Genomic DNA, 9115 nt, shown 5'->3' on the forward strand with positions numbered 1-9115 from the left:
CACAATACTCGTCAATATGTTGTCTGCAAGAGACTCATTTTAGATCCAAAGACACCCCCAGATTGAAAGTAAGGGCGTGGAAAACAATTTAACATGATAATGGACATCAAAAGAAAGCTGGGGGATGTATAAACTAACAAACCTGAAGCAGAAAGAAATAGAAAACCTGAACAGACCTATAACCACTAAGGAAATTGAAGTAGTCATCAAAAATCTCCCAACAAACAAAAGCCCAGGGCCAGATGGCTTCCCAGGGGAATTCTACCAAACATTGAAAGAGGAGTTAATACCTATTCTTCTGGAACTGTTCCAAAAAATAGAAATGGAAGGAAAACTTCCAAACTCGTTTTATGAGGCCAGCATTACCTTGATCCCAAAACCAGACAAAGACCCCATCAAAAAGGAGAATTACAGACCAATATCCTTGATGAACATGGATGCAAAAATTCTCACCAAAATACTAGCCAATAGGATCCAACAGTACATTAAAAGGATTCTTCACTGTGACCAAGTGGGATTTATCCCTGGGCTGCAAGGTTGGTTCAACATCCTCAAATGAATCAGTGTGATACAATACATTAATAAAAGAAAGAACAATAGCCATATGATCTCTCAATAGATGCAAAAAAAGCATTTGAGAAAGTACATCATCCTTTCTTGACCAAAACTCTTCAGAGTATAGGGATAGAGGGTACATACCTCAATATCGTAAAAGCCATCTATGAAAAGCCTACAGCGAATATCATTCTCAATGGGGAAAAACTGAGAGCTTTCCCCCTAAAGTCAGGAACACAGCAGTGATGTCCACTATCACCACTGCTATTCAACATAGTATTAGAAGTCCTAGCCACAGCAATCAGACAACAAAAAGAAATAAAGTCATCCAAATTGGCAAAGAATAAGTCAAACACTCACTGTTTGAAGATGATATGATAATTTATGTGAAACCCCAAAAGACTGCACCATAAAACTTCTAGAACTCATAGAGGAATTCAGTAAAGTGGCAGGATATAAAATCAATGCACAGAAATCAGTGTCAGCCCTATACACCAACAACAAGAGAGAAGAAAGAGAAATGAAGGAGTCCATCCCATTTACAATTGCACCCAAATCCATAAGATCCCTGGGAATAAATCTAACCAAAGAAGCAAAGGATCTCTACTCAGAAAAGTATAAAATACTCATGAAAGAAATTGAGGAAGACACAAAGAAATGGAAAAACGTTCCATGCTCAATGATTGGAAGAACAAATATTGTGAATATGTCAAGGCTACCTAGAGCAATCTACACATTCAATGCAATCCTTATCAAAATACCATCAACTTTTTTCAAAGAAATGGAGAAAATTATTCTAAATTTGTGTAGAACCAGAAAAGACTGCGAATAGCCAGAGGATTGTTGAAAAAGAAAAGCAAAGCTGGTGGCATCACAATTCCGGACTTCCAGCTCTATTACAAAGCTGTCATCATCAAGACAGCGTGGTACTGGCACAAAAACAGACACATAGATCAATGGAACAGATTAGAGAGCCCAGAAATGGACCCTCAACTCTATGGCCAACTAATCTTTGACAAAGCATGAAAGAATGTCCAATGGAAAAAAGACAGTCTCTTCAACAAATGGTGTTGGGAAAACTGGACTGCCACATGCTGAAGAATGAAACTGGACCATTTCCTTACACCACACACAAAAATAGACTCCAAATGGTTGAAAGACCTAAATGTGAGACAGGAGTCCATCAAAATCCTAAAGGAGGGGCGCCTGGGTGACTCAGTTGGTTAAGTGACTGCCTTCGGCTCAGGTCATGATCCTGGAGTCCCTGGATCGAGTCCCACATCGGGCTTCCTGCTCGGCAGGGAGTCTGCTTCGTCCTCTGACCCTATCCCCTCTCAGGTGTTCTCTCTCTCTCATTCTCTCTCTCTCTCAAAAAAAAAAAATCCTAAAGGAGAACACAGGCAGCAACCTCTTTGACCTCAGCTGCAGCAACTTCTTCCTAGAAACATCACTAAAAGCAAGGGAAGCAAGGGTAAAAATGAACTATTAGGACTTCATCAAGATAAGAAGCTTTTGCACAGCAAAAGAAATAGTCAACAAAACCAAAAGACAACCGACAGAATGGGAGAAGATATTTGCAAATGACATATCAGATAAAAGGCTAGTATCCAAAATCTATAAAAAACTTATCAAACTCAACACCCAAAGAAGAAATGATCCAATCATGAAATGGACAGAAGACATGAACAGACATTTTTCCAAAGAAGACATCCAAATGGCCAACATTTGGCTCATGAAAAAGTTGCTCAACATCGCTCAGCATCAGGGAAATCCAAATCAAAATCTCAATGAAATATCACCTCACACCAGTCAGAATGGCTAAAATTAACAAATTAGGAAATGACAGATGTTGGCAGGGATGCAGAGAAAGGGGAACCCTCCTACACTGTTAGTGGGAATGCAAGCTGGTGCAACCATTCTGGAAAAAGCCTCAAAAAGTTGAAAATAGAGCTACCATACGATCCAGCAATAGCACTACTGGGTATTTACTCCAAAGATACAAATTAGGGATCCAAAGGGGTACGTGCACCCCTATATTTATCACAGCAATGTCCACAATTGCCAAAGTATGGAAAGAGCCAAGATGTCTATCATCAGATGAATAGATAAAGAAGATGCGGAATATTATATATACACAATGGAATGTTATGCAGCCATCAAAATGAATGAAATCTTGCCATTTGCAATGACATGTAATGAACTGGAGGGTATTATGCCGAGCAAAATAAGTCAATCATAGAAAGACATGTATCATATGACCTCACTGATATGAGGAATTCTTAATCTCAGGAAACAAACTGAGGGTTGTTGGAGTGGTGGGGGTTTTGAGGGATGGGGTGGCTGGGTGATAGACATTGGGGAATGTATGTGCTATGGTGAGCACTGTGAATTGTGCAAGACTGTTGAATTGCATACCTGTACCTCTGAAACAAATAATACATTGTATGTTAAAGAAAAAGAAGGTAGTAGGAAGGGGAAAATGAAGAGGGGTAATCGGGGGTGGGGGGGGAGATGAACCAGGAGAGACTATGGACTCTGAGAAACGAACTGTGGGTTCTAGAGGAGAGGCGGGGGGGGGATGGGTTTGCTTGGTGATGGGTATTTAAGAGGGCACATACTGAATGGAGCACTGGGTGTTATATGCAAAAAATGAATCATTGAACACTACATCAAAAACTAATGATGTAATGTATAGTGATTAACATAACAAAATAAAAAATGTTAAAAGAAGAAAAAGAAAAGAAAAGACCCTGAATCACCAAGGAGATGTTGAAAAAGAAAAACAAAGCTGCGGCATCACCTTGCCTGATTTCAAGTTATATTACAAAGCTGTGATCACCAAGACAGCATGGTACTGGCACAAAAACAGACAAGGAACTGAATAGAGAGCCCACATATGGACCTCAACTTTTTGGCCAAATAGTCTTCAGCAAAGCAGGAAAAAAGACAGTTGCTTCAATAAATTGTGCTGGTAAAATTGGACAGCTATATACAGGAGAATGAAACTTGACTATTCTTCTACACCATACACAAAGATACACTCTAAATGGATGAAACCCTCTATGTGAGAAAGGAATCCATCAAAATCCTAGAGGATAACATAGGCTGTAAACTTTTTTACATTAGCCACAGCAAATTCTTTCATGACACATCTCCAAATGCAAGGGATAAAAAGCGAAAATGAACTTTTGAGACTTCATCAAGATAAAAAGCTTCTGCACATCAAAGGAAATTGTCAACAAAACAAAGAGGCAACCCACGAAATGGAAGAAGATTTTTACAAATGACACTACAGACAAAGGGGTGATATCCAAGATCTATAAAATACTTATAGAACTCAACACCCCCCAAAAACAAAAAATCCAGTCAAGAAATTGGCTGAAGGCATGAACAGACATTTCTCAAAAGAAAGCATACACATGGCCAACAGACACATGAAAAAATGCTCAACATTAACATCTGGGAAATAAAAATTAAAACCACAATGAGTTACCACCTTATACCAGTTAGAATGGCAAAAATTAACAAAACTGGAAACAAATGTTGACAAGGATGTGGAGAAATGGGAACCCTCTTACACTGTTGGTGGGAATGCAAGCTGGTACAACCACTCTGAAAAAGAGTATAGAGGTTCCTCAAGATGTTATGAAGAGAGCTACCCTATGACCCAGCAATTGCACTCCTGGGTATTTACCCCACAGACACAGATGTAGTGAAAAGAAGGGCCATATGCACTCCAATGTTCATAGCAGCAATGTCCACAATAGCCAAACTGTGGAAAGAGCTGAGATGCCCTTCAACAGATTAATGGATAAAGAAGATGTGGTCCATATATACAATGGAATATTACTCAGCCATCAGAAAAGATGAATACCCAACTTTTCCATCAACATGGATGGGACTGGAGGAGATTATGCTAAGTGAGATAAGTCAAGCAGAGAAAGTCAATTATTATATGGTCTCATTTATTTGTGGAACATAAGGAATAGCATGGAAGACATTATGAAAAGGAATGGAAAAATGAAGGGGGGAATCAGATGGGAGATGAACCATGAGAGACTATGGATTCTGAGAAACAAACTGAGGGCTTTAGAGGGGAGAGGGTGGGGGATGAGTTAGCCCGGTGAGGGATAGCACGTATTGCATGGAGCACTGGGTGTTACAGGCAAACAATGAATCATGGATCACTACATCAAAAACTGATTGTGTACTCTCTGGTGACTAACATAACAAAATAAAAAAAATAAAAAAGACTAAAGGAGGTGACTATTTTTTTAAAATGTAAGACAGTAATATTAAAACTTCAGGGACCAGGAAAAGTCATTGAAATATGCCACCAAAGGATATAATAATTTTCTATTATTTGGTCCCTCTAAAATAAAGAATTCTTTTTTGCCTGCTAAATAGTTCAAAATAGTTATTTTAAGGAAGTTCTGTGAGAACAACAACAAAAACAACAAAAATCAACAAAGTCAGAAAAACAATAAACAAAAAATGAGAAATTTAACAGAGAAATCATAAAAACGAACAAAATAAAAATTCTGGGTTTCTGGAGAACACTGAATTAAATTTTTAAAAAATTGAAACAGAAAACAAAGAGATTTGATCAAAATAAAAGGGAACTGTGAACTTGAAGATAGTTTATATAAAATTAACAAGTCAGAGTAGAACAAACAAAATGAATGAAAAAGAGCAAAGAAAACTATCATGATTAGGGAATACCATCAAGTTACACACACACACACAAGTTACAGATGTCTCAGAAGAAGAGAGGGAGAAGGGGGAAGAAAGTTCATTTAAAGTAATAATGGCTAAAAAAAAAAAAAGCTTCTGATGGCTGAATACTCCTAAATTCTAGGAGAGATATGGACAATGTAGCTCATGGTACCCAAGATTTAAGCAATGTATTTTTCTCCAAGACACATTATAATAAAACTGAAATCAAGACAAAAAAAGATAATTTTGTAAAAAGAATTCCTCACATACAAGTTAACACAAAGAAGTCTACCAGATTTCTCAGCAGAAACAATATATGCCAGGACAGGTGGGATGATATATTGAAGGTAAAGAAAGAACAAGAAAGAAAATGGGGTCCCTGCATGGCTTTGTTGGTTAAGCATTTGCCTTTGGCTCAGGTCATGATCCCAGGGTCCTGGGATTGAGTCCTGCATAGGGATCCCTGCTCAGCAGGGAGTTTGCTTCTCCCTCTCCCTCTACCCTTTCCCACTACTCATGTGCTCTCTCTCTCAAATAAATAAATAAAATCTTAAAAAAAAGAAAGTTAGCTCTAATCAAGTATTTTTTTTACCTACAATTGTTCTTCAGAATTGAAGAGAAATAATTTCCCAGACAAATAAATGTAGAAGTAGTTTACCACCATAAAATTTGAATTAAGTGAAATGTTAAAACAAGTTCTTCAGGCTTAAATGAAAATGAAAGAAAGAAAAAAAACTTCTAAGTGAAAAAAGGTAAATATGTAACACACTCATAAAGGTAACTATATAGTTTGATTAATAATTATCTAATACTGTAATATGGTGGTGAGTTAATCACTTAGCTTTCATATCTTGGTTAGAGAGAAAAACTATTGAAATAAAAATAGCTATAATAATGTGTTAATGGATACACAATATAAAAAGATATATATTTCAACATCAAAAACAAGCAATGTAAGTGGGAATTAAATGAGTAAAATTTTGGTATTTGATGAAAGTTAAGTTATTATTGGTTTATATAGATTGTTATAACTATGTTTTATATAAGCTTCATAGTAAACACACACACACAATCTATAGCAGATAAACAAATAGTAAAGAGAAGGAAATTAAATTACAACACCACAGAAAATTATTAAATTAAAAAGTAAGAGAGCATGTGTGAAACAAAGGAAGAAATGGAAAAAAAACAGCCAAAAATAACTATTTGGATGGTAATAATAAATCATTTAATGATAATTACTTTAAGTGTAAATGCATTAAATACTCCAATCAAAACAAAGTAGCTACATTGATTTTAAAATACAAGACACAACTATACCATGCTTACAAGACTCACTTAAGCATTAAATGAATAGATAGGCTGGAAAGGAAGAAATGGAAATAGTTATTCTATGCAAATGGAAATCAAAAGTGGGCACGGGTAGCCATATTTATATTAAACAAAATAGACTTTAGGACAAACACTGTAACAAAGATAAACAAGGCCATTATATAATGATAAAAGGGTCAATTTATCAAGAAGGTATAAAAAAATGTTCATCTTCATTAGCCATCAGGGAAATTCAAATCAAAACCACACTGAGATACCACCTTACACCAGTTAGAATGGCAAAAATGGCCAGGGAAAGAAACAACAAACATTGGAGAAGTTGTGGAGAAAGGGGAACCCTCTTACACTGTTAGTGGGAATGCAAGTTGGTACAGCCACTTTGGAAAACAGTATGGAGGTTCCTCAAAAATTTAAAAATAGAGCTACCCTATGACCCAGCAATTGCACTCCTGGGTATTTACCCCAAAGACACAGACGTAGTGAAAAGAAGGGCCATATGCACCCCAATGTTCATAGCAGCAATGTCTGCAATAGCCAAACTGTGGAAAGAGCTGAGATGCCCTTCAACAGATGAATGGACAAAGAAGATGTGGTCCATATATACAATGGAATATTACTCAGCCATCAGAAAGGATGAATACCCAACTTTTACATCCACATGGATGGGACTGGAAGAGATTATGCTAAGTGAAATAAGTCCATCAGAGAAAGTCAATTATCCTATGGTTTCACTTATTTGTGGAACATAAGGAATAGCATGGAGGACATTAGGAGAAGGAAGGGAAAAATGAGGGGGGTTGGAATTGCAGGGAGAGATGAACCATGAGAGACTATGGACTCTGAGAAACAAACAGGGTTTTAGAGGGGAGGGGGGAGGGGGGATTGGTTAGCCCAGTGATGGGTATTAATGAGGGCATGTACTGCATGGAGCACTGGGTGTTATGTGAAAACAATGGATCATGGATCACCACATCAAAAACCAACGATGTATTGTATGGTGACTAACATAACATAATAAATTTTTTTTTAAAATGAAGGTATAACAATAGTAAATATACATGCACCCAACATAGGAACATATAATATATACAAGAAACAAATATTAACACAGCTGAAGAGAGAAATAGACAACAATACAATAATAATAAGGTACTGCAATAACCCACTTTTTAAAAAAGATTTATTTATTTATTTGAGAGAGAGAGCATGAGAGGGGGGAGGGTCAGAGGGAGAAGCAGACTCCCTGCTGAGCAGGGAGCCTGATGTGGGACTCGATCCTGGGACTCCAGGATCATGACCTGAGCTGAAGGCAGTTGCTTAACCAACTGAGCCACCCAGGAGACCTGCAATAACCCACTTTTTAAAGAAGATTTTATTCATTTATTTGACAGGGACAGAGAGAGAGAGCACAAGCAGGGGGAGCAGCAAGCAGAGGGAGAGGGTGCAACAGGCTCCCTGGTGAGTAGAAATCCGATGTAATGCTTGATCCCAGGATCCAGGGATCATGACCTGAGCAGAAGGCAGATGCTTAACCAACTGAGCCACCCAGGCACCCCTGCAGTAATCCACTTTCAATAATGGATAGTTCATCCATGCATAAAATCAATTAAAAATTCGACTGGGAGCACCTGAGTGGCTCAGTCAGTTAAGCATCCAACTCTTGATTTTGGTTCAGGTCGTGATCTCAGGGTTGTGAGATTGAGCCCTGTGTCAGGCTCTGTGCTTGGCAGAGATTCTCTCTCTCCCTCTCCCTCAACGCTCCCTGGTGGTCTAGTGGTTAGGATTCGGTGCTCTCTCCCTCTCCCTCTGCACCACCCCCCCCGTCAAAAAAAAAAAAAAGAACTGGAACTATATATTAGGCCAAATTGACCTATAAGCATATCAAGTGATTTCATCCAATAATTGGAGAATAAACATTTTTATCAGCACAGATAGATCATATGTTAGGCCACAATAAATTTCTTATAAATTTAAGAAGACTGAAATTATACCATATATGTTTTTGAATTATGATGGTGTAAAACTAAAAGTGAACAATAAACATAAAACTTTAAAATTCACAATTATGTGAAAAACACCACAGTCCTGAATGACAAATAAGTCAAGGAATAAATCAAAAAGGAAATACAAATATCCTGAGATCAACCTAAATGGAAACATAATGTACTAAACCTTATGAGGTGAGGCAAAAGTAGGTAAAAATGGAAGGCTTATGGCAATAAACACATATATTAAGAAGAATGGTTATACATCCACAAATGAATAAATGTGATATGTTACATTAACAAAATCAAGGAAAAATCATATGATCATCTCAACAGATGAAGAAAAATATGTGACATAATTCAACACTCATGATATAAGCTATTAACAAAGTGAATATAGAGGGAACATACTTCAACATAATAAAGGCCATAAATGACAAACCCACAACTAACATCATACTCAACAGTGTATACTTGAAAGCCATTCTCTTTTATATATATAATATTTTAGGAAATATTTTGAAGAT

This window comes from Neomonachus schauinslandi, chromosome 7 (genome assembly GCF_002201575.2).
Source record: "Neomonachus schauinslandi chromosome 7, ASM220157v2, whole genome shotgun sequence".
Classification (NCBI taxonomy): Eukaryota; Metazoa; Chordata; class Mammalia; order Carnivora; family Phocidae; genus Neomonachus; species Neomonachus schauinslandi.